Genomic DNA, 12,500 nt, shown 5'->3' with positions numbered 1-12,500 from the left:
CGCATGCGACTGCCGTGCTTTGCGGCATAGCACCGTGCGCAAAAACGGTGCGCATGCAAGAGGTGTCAGAGCTAGCGAACTTTTGCCACGAGCAACAGGTCACTAAAAGCCTATAGATGACGGTGTTGGAGGAAAAGAAAAATATCGAGAAAGCACTGCGGTGTGCCGTGCGTAGGGACGGGCGCGCGTGCCACATGCCGCCGAAATATGGGTGTCGGAGAAAACAGAGTGCCGCGCGTAACGAGGGGCGCGCGTGTTACAGAGAGATATGCCCAAACGCATGAAAGTGTACGCAGGTGTCCTAAGGCAGTTTTTTTTTTTTTTCCTCATTTTGATGTCGCCCCGGCTGACGTGGTTTTCGTTTTTCCGTGCCGCCCCGGCTGACGCGGTTTTCGTTTTTCCGTGCCGCCCCGGCTGACGCAGTTTTTGCGCCGCCCCGGCTGACGCGGTTTTCGCGCCGCCCCGGCTGACGCGGTTCCGACTTTGCACTTTTTGGCTCACCCCGGCTGGCGGCCCACTCACTCGATCGCCAGGTCTGTTTGCCCCGGTGGTTCCACCGCCAGGCTTAAGCGCGAACTTTTTTTGTTTGTTTTCTTTTGATTAAGCGCAAGCTTTTTTCTTTGTTTTCTTTTGATTAAGCGCGGGCTTTTTTCTTTGTTTTTTTTGCATTCGCCCCGGCAGACGCGGTTTTTGCGCCGCCCCGGCTGACGCGGTTTTTGCCGCCCCGGCTGACGCAGTTCGGACTTAGCACTTTTCGGCTGTGCCTGGCTGGCGGCCCACTCACTCGATCGCCATGTCTGTTTGCCACAGTTTTCCCGGTGGTGCCGCACCCGGGCTCGCCCCGGCTGACGCGGTTTCGTGCCGCCCCGGCAGACGCGGTTTTCGCGCCGCCCCGGCTGACGCGGTTTCGTGCCGCCCCGGCAGACGCGGTTTTTTGCCGCCCCGGCAGACGCGTTTTTTTTTTCTTTCGCCCCGGCTGACGCAGTTTTCGCGCCGCCCCGGCAGACGCGGTTTTCGCGCCGCCCCGGCAGACGCGGTTTTTTGCGCCGCCCCGGCTGACGCAGTTCGGACTTGGCACTTTTTGGCTGAGCCTGGCTGGCGGCCCACTCACTCGATCGCCATGTCTGTTTGCCACAGTTTTCCCGGTGGTGCCGCACCCGGGCTCGCCCCGGCTGACGCAGTTTTCGCGCCGCCCCGGCTGACGCGGTTTCGTGCCGCCCCGGCAGACGCGGTTTTTTGCGCCGCCCCGGCTGACGCGGTTTTTTGCCGCCCCGGCTGACGCAGTTCGGACTTGGCACTTTTCGGCTGTGCCTGGCTGGCGGCCCACTCACTCGATCGCCATGTCTGTTTGCCACAGTTTTCCCGGTGGTGCCGCACCCGGGCTCGCCCCGGCAGACGCGTTTTTTTTTTTCTTTCGCCCCGGCTGACGCAGTTTTCGCGCCGCCCCGGCTGACGCGGTTTCGTGCCGCCCCGGCAGACGCGGTTTTTTGCGCCGCCCCGGCTGACGCGGTTTTTGCCGCCCCGGCTGACGCAGTTCGGACTTAGCACTTTTTGGCTGAGCCTGGCTGGTGGCCCACTCACTCGATCGCCATGTCTGTTAGCCACAGTTTTCCCGGTGGTGCCGCACCCGGGCTCGCCCCGGCTGACGCAGTTTTCGCGCCGCCCCGGCTGACGCGGTTTCGTGCCGCCCCGGCAGACGCGGTTTTCGCGCCGCCCCGGCTGACGCGGTTTTTGCCGCCCCGGCTGACGCAGTTCGGACTTAGCACTTTTCGGCTGTGCCTGGCTGGCGGCCCACTCACTCGATCGCCATGTCTGTTTGCCACAGTTTTCCCGGTGGTGCCGCACCCGGGCTCGCCCCGGCTGACGCAGTTTTCGCGCCGCCCCGGCTGACGCGGTTTCGTGCCGCCCCGGCAGACGCGGTTTTCGCGCCGCCCCGGCTGACGCGGTTTCGTGCCGCCCCGGCAGACGCGGTTTTTTGCCGCCCCAGCTGACGCAGTTCGGACTTAGCACTTTTTGGCTGAGCCTTGCTGGCGGCCCACTCACTCGATCGCCATGTCTGTTTGCCACAGTTTTCCCGGTGGTGCCGCACCCGGGCTCGCCCCGGCAGACGCGTTTTTTTTTTTCTTTCGCCCCGGCTGACGCAGTTTTCGCGCCGCCCCGGCAGACGCGGTTTTCGCGCCGCCCCGGCAGACGCGGTTTTTTGCGCCGCCCCGGCTGACGCGGTTTTTTGCCGCCCCGGCTGACGCAGTTCGGACTTGGCACTTTTTGGCTGAGCCTGGCTGGCGGCCCACTCACTCGATCGCCATGTCTGTTTGCCACAGTTTTCCCGGTGGTGCCGCACCCGGGCTCGCCCCGGCTGACGCAGTTTTCGCGCCGCCCCGGCAGACGCGGTTTCGTGCCGCCCCGGCAGACGCGGTTTTTTGCGCCGCCCCGGCTGACGCGGTTTTTTGCCGCCCCGGCTGACACGGTTCGGACTTTGCACTTTTCGGCTGTGCCTGGCTGGCGGCCCACTCACTCGATCGCCATGTCTGTTTGCCACAGTTTTCCCGGTGGTGCCGCACCCGGGCTCGCCCCGGCAGACGCGTTTTTTTTTTTTTTTTCTTTCGCCCCGGCTGACGCAGTTTTCGCGCCGCCCCGGCTGACGCGGTTTCGTGCCGCCCCGGCAGACGCGGTTTTTTGCGCCGCCCCGGCTGACGTGGTTTTTGCCGCCCCGGCTGACGCAGTTCGGACTTTGCACTTTTTGGCTGAGCCTGGCTGGCGGCCCACTCACTCGATCGCCATGTCTGTTTGCCACAGTTTTCCCGGTGGTGCCGCACCCGGGCTCGCCCCGGCAGACGCGTTTTTTTTTTTTCCTTCGCCCCGGCAGACGTGGTTCCCCCCCCCCCCTCCGTCTTTCTTTTTGTTTTTTTTTTTCGCCGCGGCTGAAGTGGATTTTTCGGTGCCTCGACGCCCCGGTAGTCGCGGTTTTTCCGTTTCCGCACGGCCCCGGCTGACGCTGCTCGGTCACAGTCGCCTTTTGTGGTGATTGCAGACTTCTTGAGCGCGGGTGTTTTTTTTTTTGTTGTTGTTGTTGTTTTATTACGCATTCGCTCCAGCAGACGCTGTTTAGACTTTTTGTTTCCTCTTTTATCCTGCGACGAGGTGACGAGGTTTATTCGGTGCCCCGCCGCCCCGGCTGAAGTGATTTTTCCTGTCCCGTGCCGCCCCGGCTGACGCGGTTGGGACTTCGCGTTTGTTCGGCCGCCACGGGTTTTGGCGCACTCGCTCGGTTGCTTGTTGTTGCCACTTGTTGCGAACCCAGGTTTCTTGAGCGAGCGCGGGCGTTTTTTCTTCCTTTCTTTCTTTGTTCTATGTGTTAGCGAATCGGCCTTTAATATCACACGAGGACTCACAACCAACAATTTTCAGTTTGAAGTGTAAAAAATCTGCAGGTGTTGACGTAACTGACTTGCCCCGTACCCTTGAGTACATCCATGAAGTTCTCGTAGTACTACTAAATCGCATTATTCCAAGTGGAGAAATTCCCATAAACTTGCAAACCTCTACACGAAAATCGGTGCGCGTGATAAAGTTGAAAATTATCGTCCGATATCAAATGTGCCTTCTATAACACAAATTCTAGGAAAAAAAAAAAAAAAAAACACTTGTTCGCCGTTTTCTGCGCCGTGACTGGCAGCACTCCGGCGAAGCGAAACGGGGTCGATTCGAGCACGATATCGGCGTCTTTCGACGTGCTCGCCGGCGACCGTCGCACGAGTACGTCGCACGAGCGCGTCTGCCGGGGCGCCGTTTGCGAAGCCGACGCAAAAGTGGGAACCGCCGCTCGGATGATCGCCGCTTTCGGCAGAGTGAGTGTTGGCACTCCGGGGAAGCGAAACAGCGTGAATGCGCCCACGAAATCGGCGTATTTTGAAGTGCCCGCCGGCGACCGTCGCACGAGTACGGTAAACCGCGTCAGCCGGGGCGTAGTTCGGGACGCCGACGAAAAAGTGGGAAGCGCAACTCGGATCTTCGCCGTTTTTGCAGGAGTGAGTGGCGGCCCTCCTGCGAGACCAAGAAGCATCGATTCGTGCACGAATTCGGCGCCTTTCGACGTGATCGCCGGCGACCGTCGCTCGAGTAGGGCAAACCGCGTCTGCCGGGGCGGGCTTCGGGACGCCGATGCGAAAGTGGGAAACGCTGCTCGGATGTTCGCCGTTTTTGGCCGAGTGAGTGCTGGCACACGGGCGAAGCCAAACGGGGCCGATTACGGCACGATATCGGCGTCTTTCGACGTGCCCGCCGGCGACCGTCGCACGAGTACGGTAAACCGCGTCAGCCCGGGCGGAGTTCGGGACGCCGATGCGAAAGTGGAGAACGCCGCTCGGATCTTCGCCGTTTTTGGAGGAGTGAGTGGCGGCACTCCGGAGAAGCCAGGGAGCGCCAATTAGCGCACGATATCGGCGTCTTTCGACGCGCTCGCCGGCGACCGTCGCACGAGTAGGGCAAACCGCGTCTGCCGGGGCGGGGTTTACGACGCCGACGCAAAAGTGGGAACCGCCGCTCGGATGTTGGCCGTTTTTGGCAGAGTGAGTGCTGGCACTCCGGCGACGCGAAAGAGCGCGAATGCGCCCACGAAAGTGGCGTATTTGGACGTGCGTGACGGCGACCGCTGCAGGAGTACGAAAAACCACGTCAGCCGGGGCGAGCGACACACGGCGGTCTGGGTGCTTATCGCTGCTATTATAGGGGCACCCCGGCAGACGCAGAAAAAAAAAAAAAAATTTTCGACCTTCTTTTTTGCTGGTCGAGCTCGGGTAACCCAGGTCGCAATGGGAGCCGCGCACGAAAGCGGCGTCGCGAGACGCGTTCGCGGTCGCTAGTCGCACGAGCTCGGCAACCGCGTCAGCCGGCGCGGAGTTCGGGATGCCGACGGCTAAGTGGGTACCGCTGCTCGGATGTTCGCCGTTTTTGGCCGAGTGAGTGCTGGCACTCCGGTGAAGCCAAGGAGCGCCAATTCGTGCACGATATCGGCGTCTTTCGACGTGCCCGCCGGCCACCGCCGCACGAGTACGGCAAACCGCGTCTGCCGGGGCGGGGTTCGCGACGCGTACGCAATAGTGGGAACCGTCGCTCGGATGTTCGTCGTCTTTGGCCGAGCGAGTGCTGGCACTCCGGCGAAGCGAAACGGGGCCGATTCGGGCACGATATCGGCGTATTTCGACGTGCTCGCCGGCGACCGTCGCACGAGTACGGCAAAGCGCGTCTGCCGGGGCGAGGTTTGCGACGCCGACGAAAAAGTGGGAAGCGCCGCTCGGATCTTCGCCGTTTTTGCAGGAGTGAGTGGCGGCCCTCCTGCGAGACCAAGAAGCATCGACTCGCGCACGATATCGGTGTCTTTCGACGTGCCCGCCGGCCACCGCCGCACGAGTACGGCAAACCGCGTATGCCGGGGCGGGGTTGGCGACGCCGACGCAAAAGTGGGAACCGCCACTAGGATGTTCGCCGTTTTTGGCAGAGTGAGTGCTGGCACTCCGGCGAAGCGAAAGAGCGCGAATGCGCCCACGAAAGTGGCGTGTTTGGACGTGCTTGACGACGACCACCGCAGGAAAACGAAAAACCACGTCAGCCGGGGCGAGCGACCCATGGCGGTCTGGGTGCTTATCGCTGCTATTATAGGGGCACCCCGGCAGACGCAAAAAAAAAAAAAAAATTTTTTTCGACATTCTTTTTTGCTCGTCGACCTCGGGTGACCCAGGTCGCAGTGGGAGCCGCGCACGAAAGCGGCGTCGCGAGACGGCTTCGCGGTCGCTAGTCGCACGAGCTCGGCAACCGCGTCTGCCGGGGCGGAGTTCGGGACGCCGACGGCTAAGTGGGAACCGCCGCTCGGATGTTCGCCGTTTGTGGCCGAGTGAGTGCTGGCACTCCGGCGAAGCCAAACGGGGCCGATTCCGGCACGATATCGGCGTCTTTCTACGTGCTCGCCGGCGACCGTCGCACGAGTACGGCAAAGTGCGTCTGCCGGGGCGGGGTTTGCGACGCGTACGCAATAGTGAGAACCGTCGCTCGGATGTTCGTCGTCTTTCGCCGAGCCAGTGCTGGCAATCCGGCGAAGCCGAACGGAGCCGATTCGGGCACGATATCGGCGTCTTTCCACGTGCTCGCCGGCGACCGTCGCACGAGTACGGTAAACCGCGTCAGCCGGGGCGGAGTTCGGGACGCCGATGCGAAAGTGGGAAGCGCCGCTCGGATCTTCGCCGTTTTTGGAGGAGTCAGTGGCGGCACTCCGGTGAAGCCAAGGTGCGCCAATTCGCGCACGATATCGGCGTCTTTCGACGTGCCCGCCGGCCACCGTCGCACGAGTACGGCAAACCTCGTCTGCCGGGGCGGGGTTTGCGACGCCGACGCAAAAGTGGGAACCGCCGCTCGGATGTTCGCCGTTTTTGGCAGAGTGAGTGCTGGCACTCCGGCGAAGCGAAAGAGCGCGAATGCGCCCACGAAAGTGGCGTGTTTGGACGTGCTTGACGACGACCACCGCAGGAAAACGAAAAACCACGTCAGCCGGGGCGAGCGACCCATGGCGGTCTGGGTGCTTATCGCTGCTATTATAGGGGCACCCCGGCAGACGCAAAAAAAAAAAAAATTTTTTTCGACATTCTTTTTTGCTCGTCGACCTCGGGTGACCCAGGTCGCAGTGGGAGCCGCGCACGAAAGCGGCGTCGCGAGACGGCTTCGCGGTCGCTAGTCGCACGAGCTCGGCAACCGCGTCTGCCGGGGCGGAGTTCGGGACGCCGACGGCTAAGTGGGAACCGCCGCTCGGATGTTCGCCGTTTGTGGCCGAGTGAGTGCTGGCACTCCGGCGAAGCCAAACGGGGCCGATTCCGGCACGATATCGGCGTCTTTCTACGTGCTCGCCGGCGACCGTCGCACGAGTACGGCAAAGTGCGTCTGCCGGGGCGGGGTTTGCGACGCGTACGCAATAGTGAGAACCGTCGCTCGGATGTTCGTCGTCTTTCGCCGAGCCAGTGCTGGCACTCCGGCGAAGCCGAACGGAGCCGATTCGGGCACGATATCGGCGTCTTTCCACGTGCTCGCCGGCGACCGTCGCACGAGTACGGTAAACCGCGTCAGCCGGGGCGGAGTTCGGGACGCCGATGCGAAAGTGGGAAGCGCCGCTCGGATCTTCGCCGTTTTTGGAGGAGTCAGTGGCGGCACTCCGGTGAAGCCAAGGTGCGCCAATTCGCGCACGATATCGGCGTCTTTCGACGTGCCCGCCGGCCACCGTCGCACGAGTACGGCAAACCTCGTCTGCCGGGGCGGGGTTTGCGACGCCGACGCAAAAGTGGGAACCGCCGCTCGGATGTTCGCCGTTTTTGGCAGAGTGAGTGCTGGCACTCCGGCGAAGCGAAAGAGCGTGAATGCGCCCACGAAAGTAGCGTATTTGGACGTGCTTGACGGCGACCGCCGCAGGAGTACGAAAAACCACGTCAGCCGGGGCGAGCGACCCACGGCGGTCTGGGTGCTTATCGCTGCTATTATAGGGGCACCCCGGCAGACGCAGAAAGAAAAAAAAAAATGGGGACATGGCGTGCGTCACCGTGCGGCTTCGCAGCGTTGCCGAAGTCGCCGAGCCCTTCGACTGAGCCGAACGGCGGACAGGGAACGTTGGTCGGCCGTTCTAACCTGTCGGTGCCACGCCGAGACGTCGTTAAGGAAAACCGCGTCGTGGGCCTCTACGACGCCGTCGAGTCGTTGTACGTTTGGTGTCCAGCGTGTCGGCGGCGAGTAGCGGACACGTCGTTCACGACTTCGGTCTTTCGCAGTCGACGCGAACTTGCGGAGAGTCGTGGTGCCTCACGTTTTCGGCAGAAACCGCGGCGGAATTTTCCCGTGCGTGCGCGCACGACCTCGGTGCTGTGCCGTCAGCGTAGTGTTGCACAAACTCGTGGCCTACCCAAGGTGCGGTACGTTTGCGGCCGTATCCTCGGTGGGAATTTCGTGAGTAGGGTCGCAAATTCTACGACCTCGGCGGGTTTGAGAGCGACGTAGACTTGTGGCACGCTCAACATGCCACACGTTTCGGGGCACACCCGCGGTGAAATTTTCTCGAGTACGCTCGTATTAGGGCCCAAGGAGGTCTGGGTACTTATCGCTGCTATTATGTGGGGGTTCTCGTGAGCGGCGTACGCGAAAGCGACCGGGTGTCTGATATGCGGCGGGCTTCGGCCTCGTCAAGCGTGTCCTCGGGTCTGCTCCAGGGGAATCCACGGCAGTCGTCTGCAGCCTCATCCGCTTGATGCGTTAGGGGCTGGTTGTCGGACGGTGCCGTTTTACCACGATATCGAGGTGTGTTCCGTGTCGTCCTCGGGCGATTCAGATGCGAAAGCGCCGAAGACGCGGGCGTGACCCGTCGTCTGGCGGCTTTGCAGTCTCGGCTCCGTTGCTAGTTCCGGCCGGTCCACCGACAGTGCAGCGGGCTTGGGCAACCCGCACGGCGCGACCGAGTCGATGCAACGAAAAAGAGCGAGCATGAACGTGCTTCTTGCCGCACGGCTCCCACTCGTCTTTCGGGAAGGTTGTGCCGTAGCGAGCTCGAACGCCGTCATCTCGGAGTGCAAAATAAGCGTGTTGGGGCGCCTGAAGGTGGCCTCCGCCGCACACAGACTGCGTCCGGCCCGCCGAGGGCGAGGACGGACGCGCAGTCGAACGATTACCTGGTTGATCCTGCCAGTAATCATATGCTTGTCTCAAAGATTAAGCCATGCATGTCTAAGTACATGCCGAAATAAGGCGAAACCGCGAATGGCTCATTAAATCAGTTATGGTTCCTTAGATCGTTTCTTCCTACTTGGATAACTGTGGCAATTCTAGAGCTAATACATGCAGTGAGCCTGGAGCCCTTTGGGTAACGGGTGCTTTTATTAGACCAAGATCGATCGGGTTTCGGCCCGTATTGTGTGGTGACTCTGGATAACTTTGTGCTGATCGCATGGCCACGAGCCGGCGACGTTTCTTTCAAGTGTCTGCCTTATCAACTTTCGATGGTAGGTTACTTGCTTACCATGGTTGTTACGGGTAACGGAGAATCAGGGTTCGATTCCGGAGAGGGAGCCTGAGAAACGGCTACCACATCCAAGGAAGGCAGCAGGCGCGCAAATTACCCACTCCCGGCACGGGGAGGTAGTGACGAAAAATAACAATACGGGACTCTTTTGAGGCCCCGTAATTGAAATGAGTACACTCTAAATCCTTTAACGAGGATCAATTGGAGGGCAAGTCTGGTGCCAGCAGCCGCGGTAATTCCAGCTCCAATAGCGTATACTAAAGCTGCTGCGGTTAAAAAGCTCGTAGTTGGATCTCAGTTCCAGACGAGTAGTGCATCTACCCGATGCGACGGCTCGGACTGAACATCATGCCGGTTCTTTCTTGGTGCACTTCATTGTGTGCCTCCAGATGGCCGGTGCTTTTACTTTGAAAAAATTAGAGTGCTCAACGCAGGCGAGTCGCCTGAATAAACTTGCATGGAATAATAGAACAAGACCTCGTTTCTGTTCTGTTGGTTTTTGGAATACGAGGTAATGATTAAGAGGGACGGACGGGGGCATTCGTATTGCGGCGCTAGAGGTGAAATTCTTGGACCGTCGCAAGACGAACTACTGCGAAAGCATTTGCCAAGAATGTTTTCATTGATCAAGAACGAAAGTCAGAGGTTCGAAGGCGATCAGATACCGCCCTAGTTCTGACCATAAACGATGCCAACCAGCGATCCGCCTGAGTTACTCAAATGACTCGGCGGGCAGCTTCCGGGAAACCAAAGTATTTGGGTTCCGGGGGAAGTATGGTTGCAAAGCTGAAACTTAAAGGAATTGACGGAAGGGCACCACCAGGAGTGGAGCCTGCGGCTTAATTTGACTCAACACGGGAAAACTTACCCGGCCCGGACACTGGGAGGATTGACAGATTGAGAGCTCTTTCTTGATTCGGTGGATGGTGGTGCATGGCCGTTCTTAGTTGGTGGAGCGATTTGTCTGGTTAATTCCGATAACGAACGAGACTCTAGCCTATTAAATAGGTGCGGGGTTCCCAGCACCTTACAACCTTCTTAGAGGGACAAGCGGCTCCTAGCCGCACGAAACAGAGCAATAACAGGTCTGTGATGCCCTTAGATGTCCGGGGCCGCACGCGCGCTACACTGAAGGAAGCAGCGTGTCTTTATCCCTGTCTGAAAAGACTGGGTAACCCGTGGAACTTCTTTCGTGATTGGGATAGGGGCTTGCAATTGTTCCCCTTGAACGAGGAATTCCCAGTAAGCGCGAGTCATAAGCTCGCGTTGATTACGTCCCTGCCCTTTGTACACACCGCCCGTCGCTACTACCGATTGAATGATTTAGTGAGGTCTTCGGACCGATGTCCGGCGCGGCCTTTCGGTTGCGCCGGTCTGTTGGAAAGATGACCAAACTTGATCATTTAGAGGAAGTAAAAGTCGTAACAAGGTTTCCGTAGGTGAACCTGCGGAAGGATCATTAACGGATTGTGAAGGGTGAGCGCCTCAGCTGCGTCTGCGCCCGACACTTTCTGCCGCTGACCCCGTTTGGACGCGGGGTCGGCTTTTCCCCACGGGGCTGCCTGAATGTGGAGCGGCACCCCGTGACAAATTGTTGCGCCCAGCGGACGCCAACACCGCGACCTTGGACGGTCGGCCAGGTGGCGGACGCGGGTACAAACGGCGCAACGCACTCATAGGTCGGCTTTCGACCCGCCACTGCACCGTGGCTCGAAGCGCTCGAAATGCGCGACCCGACCGCTGCGGGACCGCCTAGTACTGTAAACAGGAGCGGCGGAGCGCGAACGGCGAGTCGTGGTTACGTCGGTAGAAGGCGAGGCTGCGCGTTCCCGAAACGCCAGCCGAGTGCCCTCCCGACCGTTCGAGCGTGCAAGAACGAGACCCGACAATCGCGCGGCGACTGCCAAGTACGAGAGGAACGGCACAAGCGTCGGCGGTCGGTCAAGGAACTGGCGATGTGACGGGTCCGCTGTGCACCAGTGCATACCGTCCCGCCGTCCGCGGCAAGCGCCTCCGCGTCCTCGGGTGACGGAGGCTGCCGGTCGGTTCTTGCAGGCGAGGGATCTCGCTGGCACCGGTTCGCGTTGACGCGCGGCCGGTCATGGCACGGCGATGCGACGGCCGAGGTGCGCAGTACTCGATGGAGGAACCGCACGCTCCGATGACCGTCCCGCCCTCCGCGGCGTATGCGTACCGACCGTAATGGTTGCAGCAGCGCCGGCCGGCTTTTGAATTCGCCACACGAAACACGGTGCGAGATCGCGGTTAGGGGAGCGTCGACGTTGCCAGGCGTTTTGCTTGCTGCCGAGGGAAAGGCGGCACGGCCACGTCGCGCTCGTCGCGATTAGCGGGTCTGCGCGCTTTGGGAAGGTGCCGCAACGACTTGCCGAAAGAGGAAGCACGGAAGAACGAGGGACTTGGACGTCCCGACAATTGAACGCACTTGCGGCCAGGCCCTTGCTGGCTTCGTTCTTCCGCCTCGAGTAGGCTCGTACGCGGCTCCGGCGCCGAAAGTGGTCCTTGGCACCGACTTCGGTGGACGTGGGAAGTGCCGCGCAAGTACGGCGCGCCTGGCTCCACCTGTTGGCTAAAGTAGGCAGCCGGATCGGCATTTTGGTGTGCGGTGGCAAACCGTGGATGCGAAAAAAGCTTGTGCGATTTCGTGGAACAAAAAGCGGGGGTCCCCCTTTTTATGCGGAGGAGACCGACCCGCCCGCCGTGGTGAACCGCGACGCCACGGTAAAAACGGGAGAGGCTTGTCGATGGGACCGTGCATCCCGCGCTCCACGGAGGCCGGGAGGCGGCCGCCCGAGGAAATGTGTAGCCGTCGAGGCCCGCATCTGCGTGCACTCTTATCCAAATGGGTGTACCGCAGGCATTTTCTGGTTAGGCGGGCCAATGAGAGCGAGCACACAACGATACCTACGGGTCCGGCTTGGAGAACCGGCTTCGACGCCTCCCGAGTATTTATAGAGGGGTGGACCACGAAAGCACTCGCAAGTAGCGGAAGCGAAACGCCGTCCGAAACACACCGTTTGCTCGATTTGCGGCAGCCGAAAAAGGCGCGGCAGAGTTTTGGAGTCCAAGCGTGCGCTGAAAAGCGCCCTTCTTGGCCACTGTTTGGCCGAGTGCCAGAAACGTTTGGTTTTGACTGTACGGAATTGAACAAACACTTTTTCACGACTCTAAGCGGTGGATCACTCGGTTCTCGGGTCGATGAAGAACGCAGCCAGCTGCGAGACTTGGTGTGAATTGCAGGACACACTGAGCACTGATTCTTTGAACGCACATTGCGGCCTTGGGTCTTCCCTTGGCTTCGTCTGTCTGAGGGTCGGATCACATATCAAGAGAGCCTTCGGCGCACAAGGGAACGTGAGCCGTCGACTCGTTTTGACCGCGTCGGCAACACGGACAGCACGCTGAACACCTCACAGCGAGCGCCAACAGCGGCCACTCA

General features: G+C 60.4%; 2 non-coding genes across 2 annotated transcripts; both read left to right on the top strand.

Moving 5' to 3' along the window:
- Nucleotides 1-8,690: 8,690 nt before the first annotated feature.
- On the top strand, nt 8,691-10,505 carry LOC142791975 (small subunit ribosomal RNA). The gene has a single exon (XR_012890553.1). It is a non-coding gene; the product is annotated as a small subunit ribosomal RNA (ribosomal RNA).
- A 1,719-nt stretch (nt 10,506-12,224) lies between these two features.
- On the top strand, nt 12,225-12,377 carry LOC142791963 (5.8S ribosomal RNA). Its single transcript, XR_012890542.1, has one exon. It is a non-coding gene; the product is annotated as a 5.8S ribosomal RNA (ribosomal RNA).
- The last annotated feature ends 123 nt before the right edge of the window (nt 12,378-12,500 follow it).

This window comes from Rhipicephalus microplus, unplaced genomic scaffold (genome assembly GCF_043290135.1).
Source record: "Rhipicephalus microplus isolate Deutch F79 unplaced genomic scaffold, USDA_Rmic scaffold_200, whole genome shotgun sequence".
NCBI classification, from domain to species: domain Eukaryota; kingdom Metazoa; phylum Arthropoda; class Arachnida; order Ixodida; family Ixodidae; genus Rhipicephalus; species Rhipicephalus microplus.
This window is presented reverse-complemented; position numbering and strand designations above follow the sequence as displayed.